The sequence below is a fragment of the Dipodomys spectabilis genome, unplaced genomic scaffold (assembly GCF_019054845.1).
Source record: "Dipodomys spectabilis isolate Male_0828 unplaced genomic scaffold, ASM1905484v1 ptg000012l, whole genome shotgun sequence".
Classification (NCBI taxonomy): domain Eukaryota; kingdom Metazoa; phylum Chordata; class Mammalia; order Rodentia; family Heteromyidae; genus Dipodomys; species Dipodomys spectabilis.
Window position 1 is genome coordinate 1,080,889 of NW_024870689.1, and position 21,347 is coordinate 1,102,235.

Genomic DNA, 21,347 nt, shown 5'->3' on the forward strand with positions numbered 1-21,347 from the left:
CTCAGCTAAGATGGAGAATGTATACGCAACTCTATACTCATGGGAATAGGTTGTCATCCAGATCACCACAGTTATATCTGTCATCCTATACTCAAGGAAATACACAACACATCAATGAATAAGACACAAAACAAAGAGAATGACTACAGCAAATGCAAGATGCCTCCCACCCATGTTTGGAAATATATATCCACTGTTTGATTCTGAATTCATGACTATATTGGCCCCCACCAGGGCTCCATCTCAGGCCCTAGGAATAGCCTAGTTCCTTAGTGGCTCACAGCCTGGTGTGCTCACCATGACCCATTGACCAATTGGGCCTGCTAGGCTTTTAGTTCAAATTCCTGCACTACCAAAAGATTCATTCTGATGTGAGAAGCCTATGGTGGCACATGTTTTCCTGTCCTGTGAATGTCCTGGGTCTCATTGAGGATGGAGAATGCTATATAGGCAACTCTTAGCCATAGGAATAGGTTGTCATCCATGTCATCACAGTTATATCTGTCACCCCATATGCAATAAAATACACAATACATCCACGCATAAGACACAAAATAGAAAGAATAACTACACTGAATGCAAGATGCATACCATACCTGTAGGTAAAGAGAAATCCTATGTTTAAAAAAGGTGGGCTTGTTATATTGTCCAGTGTTGGGGCTTCAAATCAGGCACTGAACCAGGCCTGACATTCTAGTCTTCAAAGATTGTGAGCTTCCCTTTCCCCCACAGTGCGATAGAGTTACCCAGACCTGAGCTCAAATCCCAGCACTGACAAAAGTTTCATCCTGATGTCAGAAGCCAGTTGTTGTGCCTTTCATCCTCCCCTGTGAAAGTCCTGGGTCTCAAATACGATGGAGAATGCATAGGCAACTCTGTAACCATGGGAACAGGTTGTCATCCATGTCAGCACTGTCATAGCTGTTACCATACTTATTAAAATACACAATACCTCCATGAATTAGAGACAAAATAAGGAGAATAATTGCACTGAACACAAGATTCTGTCCACACATGTATGACAATATTGATCTTATGTTTAAATTATGAATTTATGACTATAGTGGACCACCCTGGGGATCAATGTCAGATTCTGGAATTGGCCACACTCCTTAGTTGCTTACAGGTTCGTATGATCACCTTGACTGATTGGCCAATTGGTTTTGCTCTGCCCTGAGTTCAGATCCCAGCACTACCAACAAGTGGATCGTGGAATAAGAAGGAGAGTGTGAAATTTTTTTCCTTTTCTCTGAGAATCCTGGGGGTCAGGCATGATGGAGAATATTTCTACAAATCTAGATATTCTGTGATAGGTTGTCATCAATGTAATAAACAGAATGTGTTTCATCATAGTAAAATCAATGTTAAATGAATAAAACAAAAGATACAAGGATCAAACACACCAAATATGTATGGACTGAACATCTATAGGTAAGTATAAATCCTATCTTTACTATATATATATATATATATATATATATATATATATATATATATATATATATATATGTATGTATACAGTATGTTTTCCAGGCCTGGGTCTTGAATTCAGTACTAGTGAACAGGCCTGACTTTTTTATCTTCATGTAAGGGGATCTTCCCCTTTATCCACACTGCTACAGATTTACCAGATGTTGAATTCAAATCCAATTCCTGTAAGAATAAACTGTGTGAATTGCAAGTCAGGGAACTAATTCTTTTTCTCAGCATGGGACTTGAACACAGGTTGTGGCAAGTCTACCACAGCTTGTATCACCCTAGAAGTAGGACATAGAAGCATTGTCCTTTGTAACAGACACTGTCATCCAAGGTATTGATGGTTTCACTCTATTCTCTTCTACACATCTTTGTTGAGCAAATGCAAGACCAAGAGAAAAATAATCAATTGAAATAATTTTGCAAAAATAAATTCACTTTTCCTGATATTGTATCTAAGAAGAGACTTAAGAGAAAAGATAAAAAGTAGAGTATACTTTGGTTTCCTGTAAGCATCTTGTTAGCAAAATATATCTTTGAGGTTAGAAGCGATTGAACCAAAAAGTGGTAGAGTACTTATTTTTGTGGACAATTTAGACATCAGAAGACTTTCAAGGTAAAAGAAAAAAAAAAAAAAGGATAGCCAAATATTTGTTATCACAGCTTCTTGGACTGGTTTTAGGAGACAAAGTTTTACATTAGAGTTTGTCCTCATTGACATAGAAGTTAGGTATTCATGAAAACCAAATTCAAGGGGGAAGTTTAATGGATTCGCTAGGAATGTAAAAAGCATGATAGAAAAAAATGACAAGTAATATTTAGTAAATTGGTCTTATGAGTTCTTTACATTTTGAATTTGCATTTTCGCACGCCAGTTGTTTCAGCAATAGCTCTATTCCTTCAGCGGGGGAAGCATTCGCTGCAAGGCCTCTTCTAATCTAGCCACAAATTCTTTATAAGGCTCATCTTGTTTTTGCTGAATGTCAGCTAAGCTTCTCATTTCATACTACCCTTCTTCCAGTTTTGCAGAGATAAGCTTTCCGCCTCAGGAAACCAGGGTGAAACCCTTAAAACAAACTCCATAAAATTCCACAAAAGTTTTCTTAGAAACATGATTACCTTTACTTTCCAACATGTGTTTTAACACAGAGAGAAATAATTCCTTATTTCTTGACTGAGAATGCCTCATGATTTTAAATTCCTGCTCATCGTCTTATGCTGATCAGCCTTTATCAGGAAGCATGCAGTGCTCTGATAAGGTTCTATCCTTTGCCTGAAAATAATGAGAGAAAGAGAAGAGACAGCTTACCTTCCCAAAAATTGTCTGTACAGCTTCAAGCTGCATGTGCTTTCGAGCCCCACGTTGGGCGCCACTTGCAACAGACCAGCTTGGCCAGAGGACTGGGACCGATGGGACAGGGATCTTGGGATAGATGGACAAGGAGTCAGCAAAGTGACAAACAGACACAGACTCAAAAGAATTGCATCTGAGTGTATCTTTATTGAGGAGAATTAACATTTTTATACAGTGGGTGATTGTGACATTCAGCATATAATCAAATTTTAAGAAAAGGAAAGCATTAATGGGTTACATGAAAATTGAGACTATCCCAAGAACTCTTTAAGCTAAGTGGTGCGAGATAAGTCTAGCATATTGTTTAATGCAATGCATCATCTATTTAGCCTTTTGTGTTTAATAATTTACAAACCTAAGACAGGGCTGTGCTTACATTGTACTCTTTTTATTTTTTCCATATATTTTCAAGTCCCTTTGAAACCATCCTTAAAACCACTTCCAGGTTGAGTCAGGCATTCTCCATTTCCTATGATTTTAATCCCAATATTTGTTCACAAAAATTTCTAATCGTTATTTTAAACCATCTTGTTGTTATTTTGATAATAAACACCATAATGGTCTAGAGCTGCCTAATCTTTGCATAAAATCTAATGAGTACCAAAATACTCTTTTTCCTTTTATATTAACCCATCTATTTTCATCTTTGTAAACTCCTGTATAAGGCAATGGTTCATCGGTCAGCTCAGGAAATGCGATGTCACTAACTTTATATTTTGTGGGAAACCACCATCTATTCCCTATAACATAACCTGGACCAAACTTAGTCATAACTGTTGTGGGAATCTTTCTTTCCCTTTTATTATTAGAGGTCCCTTTTTCTATAACTCTCTCTGCTTTTGGGATAACTCCTTCTGGTTTAGTTTAATTCATTAATTCTGCCTATTGTAACATATCTGGAAAATTTAAATTTCTATATTTACTACGAGTGAGCTGCAAAACTGCTTTTGAAGTTGCAGGAGTTTCTGGAGGCAGCGTCTCATCAGATGATATATTGATTGGGGAATTGTCCACATCTAATCTTTGGTCCTAGTCTTTATTATTTAGAGAAGCCATCTCTATTGGACTGGAAAGAAACAACATGATCTGTTCGTGGATCAATAGAAAAATAGCCAAAACAAGAATAAAGGCAACAAATGTACAGCTAAGAAGAATATAGTAAGAATAAAGGTAGAGGCAATTAAGGTGCAGTCAAGTGTATAGGAAGCCTTGAACCAACAGCACCTTCCTGCAGGCATGCTTCCATGAAGCTTATGCTTTGCCTAGCATGATCTATCAGGAAGACTCAGCAAGAGGTGATGTGGCAGATGGGGTCTGCTATTAATCATGCAATAGGTGTGGGATAATGAAACAAAACATGGATTTCTTTCATCATTACCCTATTTCCATGATGAAGGGGATCCTACATTCTATTCAGTTTTGTAGCTGGGGAAAATGAGACATGGAGAAGCGAGGTGATCTACTCGTGACCTCCAGCACAAAGGAAGCTCGGCCTGACTTCTCTGCCTTGCTCCCTAGGACAGTAGGTGCTATGCAGTCTACTTCTTATGGTGGGAAGTCCAATGCTTGTCCATCGTGGGGCTTGAACTCTGGGCCAGGGCACTGTACCCAAGCTCCTCAGGCTAGCTCTATACCACTAGAGCCACAGCATCACTTCCGGTTTTCTGGTGGATCTTTAAGGATAAGAGTCTCACAGACATTCCTGCCTGGGCCAGCTATGAACCATGATCTTCATATCTCATCCTCCTGTGTAGTTAGGATTATAGGCCTGAACCACCAGCACCCGGCATAAGGGTAAATTTGGCCTTCTTTCACTCTCTGTCTCTCTCTCACACAGGAACTGGTTGAATGGGTGCTGGAGGAGGTGGCCCAGCATCCCTATCTGGCTGGAACCTAAGGTGGCCCTCTCATTCTGGATGTGGTCTGTGGGTCAGGAGCTGTGTCGGTCAGCCTGTTGAACCAGCTTCATGAGGTAAGCCCCTCTGTGCCCTGGCTAGACCGTGACAGTTATTCATTGTCCATCCCATGAGTCCTTCCCTAAATCCCTCTGCTAGACCGTTGAAGGAAATTGGATGAGGAGGCATTGTCCCCTTGCCCAGCACGATCCCGGGCCTCTGACCCTCACCCTCACCTATCTGGACAGATACTGGCTATAAGACAATGAAATCACTCAGTGTCTATTATCCTTTGTTAGGGTGGGTCATTTTGGTTAGGGGGGCAGAGTGCAGAGGAAAGACCCTAGACCTGACACCTCCCGGGGGAAGTTTGTTCTTGTGACAGAGCCAAGTCTTGCTGTGGATAAGGAGAAAGCCGCCATCAGACTGACCCAGAACAATGCTCAAAGATAGGTAGGCTGTTAAAGTATCAAACCCACTCATGTCTGCTTCCCATTCCCAACAATGGGGTGCAGTGTGGGTGGCTCATCCCTGGGCCTAAGGGATTATAAATGGATGGTAGTGGTCAGGAGCTGGTGGCTCCTGCCCATCATCCTGGGTATTTGGGAAGCTGAGGACTGATGGTCGTGACTCAGAGCCAACCCGGGCAGGAGAGTCCGTGAGATTCTTGTCTCCCATGAACCACGTCCCCCTCAAAACCCACACACAAAAATGCCAGATTTGGTGCTGTAGCTCAAGTGGTAGAGCCTCAGCCTTGAACAAAAGAAGCTCAGAGATAACCTGTATCCAAGCCCTAGAACTCACAAAATAATAATAAAATAAGTGAACATTGTACACCATTTATCTGACGACCAAGAAAGATGGATTCAGTCTTCTCACTGGTACTTGTAGCCAAAGGTAAGGGGCTTCCCTTTATGTTCCCCAAAACTTCTCTTTCTCTCCTTTATCTGTCCAGGTTCGGTTGCAGGACATAATTCGGATCATCCCCCTGGATGTGACCTTAGGTACCTTCCCCCACCCGCCTTCCTTGGGGTGACTATCCTGGATGCACTCCCTGCTGGAAAGATGAGGTACCAGAGAGATGGGGGTAGGTATCTCTGACACACTCTCACACACCCACACCCACACCCCCCACACACACCACTAGGCCTACTCAGACTAGCCTTTTCCAAAGACACTTTATCTCCTTGGATTAACTGACCTAGGAGAGGATCTTGGCCCCCTGTATCTGATTATTTTAACTTGGGCTTGCTAGTTGAAACGGGAGCAAAAAAAAAAAACCTTTGGTGCCTGTAACCCGGGGCTAAGGCTCACACCTGTCATCCTAGCTACTCGGGAGGCTGAGATCGGAGGATCACAGTTTGAAGCCAGCCATAAGCTGTAAAGCCTGTGAGACTCCATGGGACCACCAAAAAGCCTGAAGTGAAGCTGTGGCTCAAGTGGTAGAGCACCAGCCTTGAGCACGAAAATTCAGAGACAGCTCCCAGATCCTGAGTTCAACCCCACACAAAGAAATGGTCCCATTTTGTTGCCCACAAACTGCCCGAGCTTCGAGGGCCCTATCTCAGAGTGTGGTACAACACCTGTCCCTGGGTGGTGTATCAGTGTCTTCAGAAATCCGGTGGTGAAAGCCAGGCCTTCCCCTTTGTGCATTCTCAACCCACACTGGACGGAAGGCAGGGCATGATAAGGCCGGAAGCCTGCAGAGCAGAGAGGTTCCAGCTCTGCCAAGGTGATCAGAACGGGCTTCTCAGAGGCATCACTTGAAAAGGGAGCCTTGCTTAACAAGGAGAAGCTGACAGGAAGCACAGAGAACAAAGTTGCCGCAGATGATGGACAACATAGCAGAGTGTGTTCATTTCCAGCCAGGGCTGTTGCTGAGAATCTCGGTACAGATGTGCAAGACTGTCTGGAGACAGGCCCGATGGGTCACAGAAGAACAGCTATGCAGGGCTGGGATTGTGTCTTAGAGATAGAGGGCTTGCTTAGCATGCAGGAAACCCCGGGTTCGATTCCTAGGTCCTGCATACACAGAAAATGTCAGAAGTGGCACCGTGGCTCAGGTGGAAGTGCTCGCCTAGAGCCAAAGAATCTCGGGGATACCACCCCGGCCCCAAAGCCAAGCCATGGGCTCTCAACATAAGACAGCTCTCCCAGGGAACTTGGTGACCGGTGGATGGCTATGCCCTGTAGCTCTTAATAGATCATCCATGCTTTGTGTTTTCTTCTTTGACAGAAGGGAGCTGGACACTCTTTCTGGCCTGGTCACCCCTGGACCTGTTATCAGCAACCCACCCAATGTCTTCTACTGGGACATGGAACAGCTGGCCCCAGAAATTCTCAGGTACTGGTTGGGTGCGGCAGGGGGATACAGGGAAGGCCCCAGAACTCCTAGTGGGTCTGATCTTCCCTGGACGACCAGGCCATCCATAGGAGGCAAATGGGAGTTTAGAGAGGGCTAGAGATGTGGAGGGGTCCCTTTAATTCTCATGGCACCACCCAGATTCTTAGCTTCCCTTTGCTGTCCCTGAGGGAGTTAGAGGGGTGTCTAGGAGGTAGCGTCTAGAGGAGGACTAGCTGGAAATTCTGAAGGACGAGACACCTTAAGCCGTGTGCAGGTGGCTCACACCTGTCATCCCACGCCTGTCATCCTGGCCACTCGGGAGGCTGAGATACAGAGGATCTCATTTCCCAGACCAGGCAAGAAAGTCCCATGAAAGCCTCATCTCCAATCTGCAACTGGCAGAGGTACTGTGGTAGAGCACTGGCCTTAAGGAAAATTAGAATTTAGGGACAGTACCCAAGCCCTGAGTTCAAGCCCCTCAACCAAAAATCAAAGAATGGAAGGAAAAACGAAAGACACCTCTTCCTTGCTTGCAAGAGATGTTGAAGTAGTGGGGGTGCTGTGGATGGGAGACCAGGTGCTGGCCTCACTGTACAGACATTTCTAAGACCTCCCCAGGTTTGCCCCAGTGTGAAACCACAGTAGGGTGGGTGGTGCCTTACCAAGAACTCCATAGGTCGTGGCCTGTGGCAGGCAGGGAGTGGGTGAATGGGAGCAGGGGTGGGATGTTAGTGTCAATTATATGCTCTCGACCCATAGAAGAATGGTTTTGGATGCTGGTGTCAAAGTCTGAAGTGAAGGGTTGCATGTGGTTTGTGGCCTGATGAGTTGGGTTTCCCCTGGGTCTAAGAAGGTGGCTGAAGCCAGGCTCCACTGGTGGCTCATACTGTGTCATCCTAGATACTCAGGAGGCTGAGATCTGATGATCGTGGTTCAAAGCCAGCTTGGGCAGGAAAATCTGTGAGACTTTATCCCCAGTGAACCACCAGAAAGCCAGAAGTGGCACTGTGGCTCTAGTGGTAGAGCGCCCACCTTCAGCTGAAGAGCTGAGGGATTGTGCACAGGCCACGAGTTCAAACCCCATGACAGACAACCAAAATTAAGGTAGCTGAGATTTCTGCATAGTGGTGTGTACATTTAGGAAATTCCAAGCTGTGTTATGAGCCATTCCAGATGTGTGAGAGGCCATGAGTTTTGTCTACAGTTGGTGTGAGGATAGTAGTGCCATCTTCTTGGGGTGGGATGTTCAGGGTGCTCAGGAACTGCTGAGGCCTTGGGCTACTTGTGTGTGTATGTGTGTGTGTGTTTGTGTGTGTGTGTGCATATGTGTATTTTTCCCTCTTTGTTCTCTGTCCATTTCATGGGTGCCTGTTTGACTCTGCCTCAGATGGTGCTCTTCCTCCATGCTGACCTTGTCCTTTAGCCCCCTATCAAGGTTAACAATGAGTCCTAAATTACCAGAGGCCTGCATTTCAGCTTTACTTTGGGACCCACCTCTGGCTTGTCCAAATCTTTGGGCACCTCCAGGGAATTCTGGGCCAGCAGGGCCGGCTGGCATAGGGTCTGCCCTGCCTCTGGGGGTCCTTAGTCATGCGATGTCCTGTTCTTCTTCTCAGCTGGGCGTGTGGCTGGACGTCCCTGCCTTCAGGATGGCAGTGGAGTGGAGGAAAGAGGGTTTCTGGTGGCTCTGGCCAACTTGAGCTTGATAGCTGAATGAAGGCTGCCCAAGCAAGGAGGGTCCGGGGCTACACGGGAGGTGAGGCCAAAGTGGCCTGGAAGTATCCGTTGGTGTCTAGGAAATGTCAACATATCTTGTTGCAGGAAAGTCTATCTTCCTGCCCCAGCTTGGCCTCTCAGGTTGTTCTAGACAATTCTGGATGCCCAGAATACAGAGGCACAGATTTTAGATTCTAGGTCCAGGGAACTGGGGCATGAGAGGCTGGTATGGCCAATACCTCAACGTTCTGGGGCATTAGCTTTGACCTGGCTATGCCCCTCTTGTTGAAAGTTCTCTTAATCCAGTGCTGGCCACACACCGGCCACTTTTGGCAGTGCTATGAAAGTGGCAGGAGTGGAAGTGAGATCCAGGGTGACCAAAATTGGATTTATGGCCTGATTGGAGGTGGGGTGGAGGCAAAGGGTGTCTTTAAAAAAAATCTTAGAGCTGGAACTCAGGCCCTAGGCACTGTCCCTGAGCTTCCTTTTCTCAAAGCTAACACTACCACTTGAACCACAGCTCACCTTTCATCTTTTTAAGTAGGTTACTGGAGAGAAGAGTCTCACATACTTTCTTGCCTGGGTTGGCTTCAAGCTGCCATCCTAAGAGCTCAACATCTTAAGTAGATAAGATTGCTGGTATGAAAAATTGGGACCTGCTAAGGATGTTGTTGTGTGTGCTTTTTTGTGCATGAGTATGTGTATGTTTGTATGTGTTTGTGTTCGGGTGTTTACCGAGGTTTGAACTCAGAGCCTATGTGGTATCCTTTAGGTTGTTTGCACCAGGTTGATGCTCTACCACTTGAACTACGGTACACATCAGCTCCCAGCAGCCCCTGACTGTGTCTGGGCCATAGCAGTAAGTTCCATGGAACCTGCCCCTCCATCCATGCATGGGCCCACAGGACCAAGGGAAAGGACACTATGGATGCTGTTTTGTAGTTGGCCCACGACTGATGACCTTCATTGGACCCCAAGCTACCCCCAGGGATAGCGAATGCTACAAGCACCAGCCAGCCGGCTTTGGATTTCTGAACCCACAAGTCTTTCATGAGCCCAACTCAACACCCACCCGAGGTGTGCCTGACAGATTTGCACTCTTGTGATACCTATGTGAGTAGGCTTTACCTGCCATGCCACCTTCTGCCCCTCCTGGCCCAGAACCGTGGCCTGAGACATTGATTTACTGCTCAGACCCAAACTGCACCCATGACAGATTCCATTCTGATGAGCCAGACGATGACCTCCATGCCCTAAGGCTGGACACTTCTCTCATAATGTGGCTCAATCTGTAGGCAAAGGCCTCCAAATGGGCTGCTTTCAAGACTTGTAGGATACCTAGACATTGGGAGAAACTCAGGGGCCCACTGGAAAATACTCTGCTTAGAGCCACAAAATGAGATTCAAGCAGGCCAGGTGTTGGTCATGGGGCACTGTCACCTAGCTTCAGCTTACCACTTGAACCAGAGGGCCACTTCCAGTTTTCTGGAGTTTCATAGTCCCCCGGACTTTCCTGCCTGGGCTGGCTTTGAACTGCGATCTTCACATCTCAGCCCCCTGAGGAGATAGGAGGACAGGCATGAGCCACCAGTGCCTGGCTGATTTGGCCTTTCACCAATGTGGTCTAGGAGCTACTGAAACTTTTCTTTATTTTTTTCTGTGCCAGTACTGGCCTTGAACTCAGGGCTGGGCTCCGGTATTCTTACTTTTTCTCTCAAGGTTGGCACTCTACCAATTGAGCCATAGCGCAATTTCTGGCTTTGGGTAGTTCACTGGCAAGAAGAGTCTCACTAAGTTTCCTCCTCTGATCTGGCTTTGACCCACGATCTCTGAACCCAGTCTCCTGAGTAGCTAGGATTTACAGGAGTTGAGCCACTGTTAGCATTCGGCTAGAAGCTTTTCTTAAGCAAGAGTTCTTCCCTGCGTTTGACTTGACTCCTCAATGCAAAGGAGGCCTAAGGGTCAGCCACAGGAAATGGCTGGCATCCATGTTTAAAAGTCAAGCTAGATAGATCGGTTCCGGGAAGATGGCGGAGGAGAAGCTGGAATCTGAACAAGCTCTTGCATAGAAAACAGTTTCAGAGTTCCAGTGAACAGTCCCAAGCCAGAGAATCACACCAAGTGTGCCATCACAGGACAGAGAGTTAGCCAAGAGAGGGGAAGCCAAGCAGACACATCTGAGCGTCTGCCAGCAGCTGCTGCTGCAGCGGCAGGGTCACAGCGGCGACCGCAGCCGCGGCCATACCTGAGCGCTCACACAGAGAGTCCGGGACGAAGGAGCCAGACGCAGCAGGCGAGCGGATACTACTCAACACCAGCAAGAACCGACAAGGAGCGGACAACTTCATCCTGCACTTTGCAGACCAGAGACGACCCAGGATCCAAGACTCGGCGTGAGTAGCCCCACTTAATCACTCCTTCCCAGGGAGCAGAGGAGGGAAGGCCACCCCTCCCCCCCCCAGCACCGGTGATCTCCATCTTGGATACCGAAAAAGCTCAGGGGAGGGGCTAGCTCCAGCTCAGGCCTTGGAATAAAATGAGTCATTTAGCAGGTCACAAGAACTTAACGGCGAAGTGACCTCACAGACTCAGTTCCATCCAGGGAAAAGTCACCCAGCTCAGGCGCCAGCCATTGGAGTGGCTCTCCTCACCGGGTAACCAGAACCAGAGGCTGCCCCTCCCTCTAGCAGCCACCACAATCAATTGAAAAACAGAAACCCTGAGAATGGCTCCAGGCTGGGTGCTGTGAGTTTTTTTCACAAAATAGCCCCAGGGAAAAGCTACTGTTTGTTGAAAGGCCTCAACTCTACCCAGAACCTAGCCTCATCACTGCATCCCCCTCTTTTGTGATTCTCAAAGCAGATCACCCTCCCAGTAAGCTAACCTGGGAGGGGGAATCTCAAAATCTTGGGTAAAGCAGAGCATTTTTCTGCCTGTTACAACAAACTGACTTAAGAAACCAATCAAGCCACAGGACCTCAAGCTGACCAGAGACTCCAACCACACTCTGGTTACAGACAAAAGGGAGATACAGGACTCTTCCCACCCCTCCCCCCCAAAAAAAAAAATCAAAGAACTTTTTTTTTTTTTCTTCTTCTTTTTTTCTTTTTTTTGTTTTGTTTTTTTTTTCTTCGTTTTTTGTTACCTTATATATATAAAAAAAAATTTTTTGCTTTTCTAAAACTTTTATTAATCTTTAATTTTTGCCTCTTCTGAAAAAATAATTGTTTTCCATTAACTTTTTTTTTTTTCCTTTTCTCCTCTTATAATTTTTATTTTAGGAATACGTGAATGTGTGTTTTCCTTTCTTTTCTTGTCTTCTTTCTCTTTTTCTTTCATTCTTAATTATCTTTGTTTTTTGTCTAGCTCTACTGAACTTCTGATCTTTTCTTCTCACTTTCCTATCCTTTCCATCTTTTCCTCTTTGTTCTTCTTTATGTGACTTAACTCTTGTCCTGCACATCCTCAGATAAACCCATAGTTAACCAGTAGACCCTACCCCCCATTGTGTACACACTTAACCCACAAACTTATTACTCAATTCAAAACCTCTGAGACTTAAATTCATTAATAGCAGTACTACCTCTTTATACCTATATAATATTTTAAGCATTTTTTTAAAGTTTTCCACATCTCCTCTATGTCCTTCCCTTTCTCTCAACATATTCATATTCCTCTATAAATAGATGGTCTTTTAATCTCTAAAATAACATTAATTTTTACGTTTCTATTTTTTTTCTGGTCTCTTTTCATTCCCCTTTCCCTTTCTTCTTTCTCTCTCTCTCTCTACTTGCATCCTACCCAACCTATTTCCTGCACTGTGATTAGGACATAGTTAACTCTCCCTGTGCCTCCCCACACCAATCTATTCCTATTTTTTACCCACATCTCTCCCTAACCCTAATAATTTCTGGTTTTCCAAATTCTTCTCTGCGGTTCGAAGTCCTTTAACATATAGTTGTTTGATGTCGAATAGATGTATCTGTTGAACTAGATTGTATCTGTAGACTATTGACTGTACAAATGCAAACTTTGGTTGATGGTGGCCTTAAGATAGTGCTCTAGCACAAAACTGGTGCTATCTTCATCTCAAATGGGCAGAGTAAGCCGGAAAAACACAAGAAAAGTGGCAAATTCGGGTATCTCAATTCCCAATCTTGATAATCAGGGGTTAGAACAGATAATGAATAATCCAGAGGAGAGTTCCCAAACAGCTCTACAAATACTGCTGGCAAACATGATAAATGAAAAGTTTGACAATGTACAAAGGACTCTGTATGAGCGTGACAGGGAGAGAGAGGAGGCATCCCAGAAGTTTATACAGGAATATCATAAGCGTGAGGAAGCTACTCAAAAACTGATACAGGATTTGCGTGAACAACTTGAGAATACTCAAAGAGAAAGCGAGGAATGGCGTGAGCAGGCTGAGAACACTCAAAGAGATCTGCAGGAATCCCCCGAACGGGAGGAAGCTAATCAAAGAGTAATACAGGAATTGAGAGACCAGGTAGAGAACACACAAAGATCACTAAAGGCATTCATGGAATCCATTAACAAAGAGCTGAAGGAAGTCAGGGAGACCACAAAGGGAATGCTGAATGGAACCCAACAGAAGGAAGGGGAGCCCAAAGAAACCATAACCAATCAACTAAGTGATTTGAGGACAAACACTGAACACCAAATTAAGGAAGTAAAGAAATTCATACAAGACCTAAAACAGAGCTTCAACAAAGAACTTGAAGCCATCAAAGCTGACCAACTAGAAGGAAAAGAGATAAAAAACAAAGTAGAGAGTCTTGACAGCAGGTTAGACCATGCAGAAGATCGAATCTCAGGGATTGAAGACAGCCTAGATATTATAGAGAAAGAACATACAACCATCCAAGACAAGTCCAAGAAATATGATAGATCTATCCAACACCTGGAAGACACCATCAGAAGGCCTAATCTAAGGATAATGGGTGTAGAGGAGCACCTAGACACAGAAGTTAATGGTCTAGGAAATTTGTTTAACAGGATCCTAGCAGAGAACTTCCCAAACATGCAAAAAGATAGGCCTGTCCAGATACAAGAAGCCTTTAGAACCCCAAATAGACCAGACCAGAATAGGACATCCCACCGCCACATTATAATCCACACAGGATCAACTCAGAACAAGGAAAAGATCCTTAAAGCTGTCAGAGAGAAAAGGGTAATCACTTATAAAGGGAAACCAATTAGAATCACCTCAGATTTCTCAGCAGAGACAATCAAAGCAAGAAGAGCCTGGAACGATGTATGCCATGCCCTAAAAACAAACAACTATCAACCAAGAATACTGTACCCACCTAAACTCTCTTTCATAACTGAAGGCCAAATAAAAACCTTCCATAGCAAAGAAAAATTGAAACAATATATCTCCACCAAACCAGCCCTACAAAAGATTCTTAAAGATGTCCTACACCTAGAAAACCAACAAGACCGCAATAAAGGCCAAGAAACTGCACCCAAACTGAGAATCCAAGAACCATAGGAAGAACCCAGTTTTCGCAGCCCCCAAAAAGGTAGATAACATGGCAGGAACTCCCAAATACCTCTCAGTCCTATCTCTTAATGTTAATGGACTGAACTCTCCAATTAAGCGACATAGACTGTCTAGTTGGATTAAAAAACAAGACCCTTCTATCTGCTGCCTGCAGGAGTCACATCTTGCCCGTAAAAACAAACACATTTTCAATGTTAAAGGCTGGAACAAAATCTACCAAGCAAACGGACCGCATAAACAGGCGGGAGTTGCAATCCTAATATCAGATAAAATAGACTTCAAATTAAAATTCGTGAAAAGAGATAAAGAAGGTCACTACATACTAATTAAAGGATCTCTCCTTCAGGAGGATATTACAATTCTAAATATCTATTCACCAAACAATGGAGCACCCAAATTTATCAAAGAAACACTACTTTCCCTCAAATCCCATATAGATCCAAAGACATTAATAGTTGGGGATTTTAACACACGACTCTCCCCACTAGATAGATCAACTCGGCAAAAACTTAACAGAGAAACCACAGATCTAAACAGCTGCATAGATCAACTAGACTTAACAGACATTTACCGAACATTTCACCCAGCAGCATCAGAATACACGTTTTTCTCTGCAGCACATGGAACGTTTTCTAAAATAGACCACATTTTAGGCCACAAAGCAAACTTGTCTAAAATCAGAAACATTGAAGTTATACCTTGCATTCTATCTGACCACAAGGGAATAAAATTAGAACTCAACACCAAAAGCCACCAAAGAAAGTCCGGTATCACATGGAGGCTGAACAACACACTGCTGAATCATGAGTGGGTCATGGAAGAGATTAGAAAGGAAATTCAAATGTTCATGCTATTCAACAAAAATGAACACACAAATTACCAGCTCCTCTGGGACACAGCAAAGGCAGTACTCAGAGGCAAGTTTATAGCTCTGAGCTCCTACATCAACAAATTGGAGAGATCTGAAACTAGCAATTTAATGACGCATCTAAACCTCCTTGAAAAAGAGCAGCAAGATAAACCCCAATCCAGTAGACGGAAAGAAATAATCAAAATTAAATCAGAATTAAATGAATTAGAATCCAAAAAAACTATAGAAAGAATCAACAAAACAAAGAGTTGGTTCTTCGAAAAACTTAACAAAATTGACAGACCCTTAGCAAATCTTATCAGAAAAAGAAGAGAACACACCCAAATTAATAAACTCAGAGATGAGAATGGAAACATCACCACGGAAACAACCAAGATTCAGAACATTATAAGGGAATACTTCTCAAAACTGTATGCTAATAAGTTTGAGAACTTGACAGAAATGGACCTCTTCCTAGCAAATATTGACATGCCAAAACTAAACCAAGATGAGTTAAACTATCTTAACAGGCCCATATCAAGCATTGAAATAGAAACAGCAATAAGAGACCTCCCAGCTAAGAAAAGTCCAGGACCAGATGGTTTTACAGCGGAATTTTACAAGGCCTTCAAAGCAGAGCTCACACCAATTCTCCTCCAACTCTTCAATGAAATTGAAAGAGAAAGTTCACTACCGAACACATTCTATGAAGCCATCATAACCCTCATCCCAAAACCAGGCAGGGACTCATCAAAGAAAGAGAACTATAGACCCATTTCTTTGATGAACATTGATGCAAAAAAAAAACTTCTCAACAAAATTTTGGCCAACCGACTTCAACAATTCATCCAAAAAATCATACACCACGATCAAACAGGATTCATTTCAGGGATGCAAAGCTGGTTCAATATACGCAAATCAATTAATATTATTCATCACATCAACAGGAGCAAGAATAAGAACCACATGGTTATCTCAATAGACGCAGAAAAAGCATTCGACAAGATCCAACACCCCTTTATGATGAAGGTTTTGGAAAAATTAGGAATCCATGGAACATTCCTCAGTACAATGAAGGCTGTATATGACAAACCTACAGCCAGCATTATACTCAATGGTGAAAAACTAAAGCCATTTCCTCTTAACTCAGGAACAAGACAAGGATGCCCACTCTCTCCACTTCTCTTCAATCTAGTGTTAGAATGCCTAGCTACAGCAATAAGACAAGATGCAGACATAAAGGGGATCCAAATAGGGAAAGAAGAAATAAAACTCTCCCTCTTTGCAGATGACATGATCTTGTATTTAAAGAATCCCATAGACTCCACTCCCAAATTACTTAAGCTGATTCAAAACTTTGGCAAAGTAGCAGGTTATAAAATTAACCCCCCAAAATCCATGGCTTTTCTGTATGCCAACAATGAGAAAAGTGTGGCTGAAATTAGGAAAGCAACTCCATTTGTAATAGCCCCACAAAAAATAAAATACCTAGGAATTAACTTAACTAAAGAAGTGAAGGACCTCTATGATGAAAACTTTAAAATCTTGAAATAGGAAATCAACACAGAACTTAAAAAATGGCAAAACCTCCCATGCTCCTGGATTGGAAAGATTAACATTGTGAAAATGGCAATGCTTCCCAAGGCTATCTACAAATTCAACGCAATACCTATCAAAATTCCACCCTCATTCTTCAAGGAAATAGAAGAGGCAATCCAAAAATTCATATGGAACAATAAAAGACCCCGAATAGCAAAAACGCTCCTCAACTGAAAGAACACTGCTGCAGGAATATCAGTACCAAATTTTAAACTCTACTATAAAGCCATAGTAATCAAAACAGCTTGGTATTGGCATAAGAACAGACCTCAGGACCAATGGAATAGAATTGAAAATCCAGAAATGAACCTACAGACCTATAGCCATCTAATCTTCGATAAGGGAGCTAAAACAATAGAATGGAAGACAGACAGCCTCTTCAGTAAATGGTGCTGGCAAAACTGGTTAACTACATGTAGAAAACTAAAGCTAGATCCTTATATATCACCCTGCACCAGAATCAACTCCAAATGGATCAAAGACCTTGAACTCAAAGCAGACACTCTGAAAACATTAAAGGATGGAATAGGAGAAACCCTGGGTCTCCTCAGCTCAGGCCGAAATTTTCTGAATAGAGACCCGGAAACACAACAAATCAAAGAAAGGTTGGACAAATGGGATTGTATAAGGTTGCAGAGCTTCTGCAGGGCAAATGACATAGCTAGCAAGATCAATAGAAAGCCCACGGATTGGGAGAAGATCTTTACTAGCCATACAACGGACAAGGGTCTCATATCTAAAATATACTTGGAACTCAAAAAATTAAACCACCCAACAACAAATCCTCAAAGAAACAACTGCCCAATAAGTAAGTGGGCGAAAGACCTAAAGAGAAGCTTCTCTGAAGAAGAAAGAAGGATGGCCAATAGACACATGAAGAAATGTTCAACATCCCTAGCCATAAAAGAAATGCAAATCAAAACAACATTGAGATATCACCTCACTCCAGTTAGAACAGCAAAAATCAAGAACTCTAACAACAACAGATGCTGGAGGGGATGTGGACAGAAAGGAACCTTACTTCATTGTTGGTGGGAATGTAAAATTGTTCAACCACTTTGGAAAGCAGTATGGAGGTTCCTCAAAAGACTCCATATAGAGCTCCCCAATGACCCAGCAATCCCACTTTTGGGCACTTACCCAAATGACCACAAACAAGGCCACACTAAAGCACAACTATGTTTATTGCAGCATTATTTACCATAGCTAAGATATGGAACCAACCCAGATGCCCCTCAGTAGATGAATGGATCAAGAAGATGTGGTATATATACACAATGGAATTCTATGCCTCCATCAGAAAGAATGACATTGCCCCATTTGATAGGAAATGGAAAGGCTTGGAAAAAATTATATTAAGTGAAGTAAGCCAGGCCCAAAGAAACATAGGTCCCATGGTTTCCCTTATTTGCAATATCTAGTATAGGTATGAGTCAAGCGGAAAAAGTCAGATAATGTGATGTTAGGAAAACGAACCCTCAAATATGTATTTTAATGTTTTTGTTTCATTCATGCATGTGTTTCTAACGCATTTATAATATTATTTCTTTGTTGCTTTGTATGTCCCTCCCCCACAGTGTAACCCCCGCTTTCACTATATTTGATGTCAGTATAACATGTGGAGGAGACAGGGACAAACAAGTCGTTTAAGGATTCAGGTGGACCTGTTGCAACAATGAGAAGTACAAAATGTCATGTCAAAACCAGCTTTACAATGTCGGTGGGGGGGAGGGAGGGGAGGTATGACTGGGTGGGGGGAGGGGGAGGCTGGGAAGGGAGGTGAAGGGTAAACAAAGGAGGAGGCTGCAATGCTTGGTAAGAAATGTATGCATTTTCCTGCCCATGTAATTGTAACCCCTCAGTACAGTATGTTTTCAAATAAAAAAAAAAAAGTCAAGCTAATATTCCCCCTGGGCCCCATTCTGGGACCCTATCCTCTTCCCTACCAGTGACTCAAATACAAACCATGACCCAGACTCGAATGTCCTGCCAGATTTGTCTGAAGCCACAGAAGCTTCATTCCACCCACACCATGAGTTCTACACCAAACCTCAGGACCTTTGCCCATGTTGTACCTTCTGCCTGAGGCTCTCTATCCTGTTCCACGCCTTAGAACTCCTGTGGAATTTTGGCGCTGGTTATATCACCTGCTGCAGCAAGTCTTTCCTTCCTTTTTCCCTCTAGAGATGGAAATTGTGCAGGCTAACTGGCAAATGCTCTATCTTGGTGTGTGTGTGTGTGTGTGTGTGTGTGTGTGTGTCTGTGTCTGTGTCTGTGTGTGTCTGTGTGTGTCTGTGTGTGTGTCTGTGTGTCTGTGCCAGTCCTGGGGTTTGAACTCATGGCCTGGACACTATCCCTGAGCTTTTGTCCTCAAGGCTAGCACTCTACTCCTTGAATCCCAACTCTACTTCTTGCTTTTTGGATGTTTAAAAGTGTTTCATATAGACTTTCCTCCTTGTAATTGTGATCTTCAGAACTCAACCAACTGAGTAGCTGAGATTACTGGGGTGAGCCACAAGCACCTGCCCTCTACCTCTTTCCTCTAACCTCTGCCCTCTTGAGTCCCAGAAGAATATGTCTCACCAGGCTCCCTTTTATTTTTTGCCAGTGTTGGGGCATGAACTCAGAGTCTGGGCATGTTCCTTAGCTTCTTTTGCTCAAGGCTACTCACAGTGCCACTTTTGGCTTTTTCTGTTTCTGTGGTACTGAGGAATTGAACCCAGGGCTTCGTGCATACTAGGTAAGCACTCTACCGCTAAGCCACATTTGAAGCCCAAGTCTGACTTGTAACAGGAGTTATGAGGATGGGATTTATTGGCTTACCCTTTGGCATAGAAATCGCTGACTATTTCATAACTTTGCCAAGATTTGGGACCAGTCTATGACTCGGCAATGAGGAATGATGAATAAGTGAGAGCCACCAGGCCCCAGAGGCCTAGGCTCACATCCTACAGAGGGATACAGAATATAGATCCAGAAACTTCTATCACTCCTGGAGGCAGTGGCTGGCCCAATGGGACACCTCAGCTAGAACATAATGCATCCGTTGCACACACCAGCCCAGGCAAAGCCTTCGGGGCTTCAGTTATTAAATGGGAGAGGGATGCTTTGTTCAAGCTGCCAGCTCAGACTTAGTACTCTCTTAAAGCTTGTCCCAGCTGGCCCAGGTTGAGGCAGCTGGGCATGGGCAAGCTGCTGAATGCCAATCATCCATATATCATCCATCCGTACACAGAGACATAAATTACTGCTCCCTTTTTTGGGGGGAGGGGTGCAGGTGAGGGATTTAACTATGAGCCTAGGCCTTGTCCTTTAGCTACTTTTGCTCAGGGGAAGCACTCTGCAACTTGAGCTAAAGCATGACTCATGGTGTTTTTTGTTTTTTTTTTTTTTCCTATGAACTCTTAGAAATAAGAGTTTTGCCAACTTTCCTGCCCTGGCTGAATTCAAATTGGCATTCTCTACATCTCAGCCTCCTAAGGAGCTAGGATTAGAGGAAGGAGCCGCTGACACCTGGGTTTCTTTTCTTCTTGTTCTTTTTTTAATCGTGACAATCTGAAACCTTCAAGGTGTCATTCCAATAGTTTGCATTCGAAGTAAACTACCCAGTCCTGGAGTTCAAATGCTAGGACTGCTACCCACAAATGGAGTGAGATCCTGACAAACTCATTTCTATTTTTGTGAATGCTAATGGAATATTATAAAATAAATAATTAAATTTGCAGTTAATTCATGATTCTATTTTAGAATGCCACAGGAATATTATTGGATTTATGTCTTCCATTCTAGCACAATGGTATTATTCCAGTAATGGAAGGATATTGACTAATTTTTAATTAATGCTTTTATAAGTATTCTACCATGATACTTCATTAAATAGTGGCATAATGTAATAACTAATTATTGGTAATAATATACATAATTGAATATCCTCATATTCCCTTTTTCTGTATATTACGTATATATACACATACATATCTATCAATGTATATATTGGGCACTACTGTGGCTTGATCAAAGGTCCTCAGAATTTCCTCGTAGCTCAGTTTGCTGGAGGCTGGTGTGCTAAGACTGAGACCCCATTTATGAATTGAGCAATCTAGGTTGTGAGTTAAAATCCTAGCAAGGCCAAAAATTTATTCATGAAGTAAGAAGCCATTTTGACAAATTTTTGTCTTTTCTGTGAAAGTCCTGGGACTCAGTACGATGTATAATCCATATGCAAATATAATCTAGGTGATATGATGTAATAAATGAAGTGTTATATGTATAATACTAAATAAATAAGGGTAATAAACCTTATATGCATTAAACCCATGCATGTAAATAGATCTCATATATGAATATTATGCTGAGGCTTTAATTCAGACCCTGGGAATTGGTCTGAATTTCTTGTCTTTAAGGTCAGTGAGCTTCCCCTTCACCCACAATGCTACAGAGTTACCCAGACCCTGAGATCAAATCCCAGGCCTGCCAGATCAATGATGCAAATTCCACTCCAGGGCCTTTTTATTTATTTATTTACTTACTTACTTATTTGCCAAGCACAGGGCTTGAAGTTAGGTCTTGACACCTCTGCCACAGCCAAC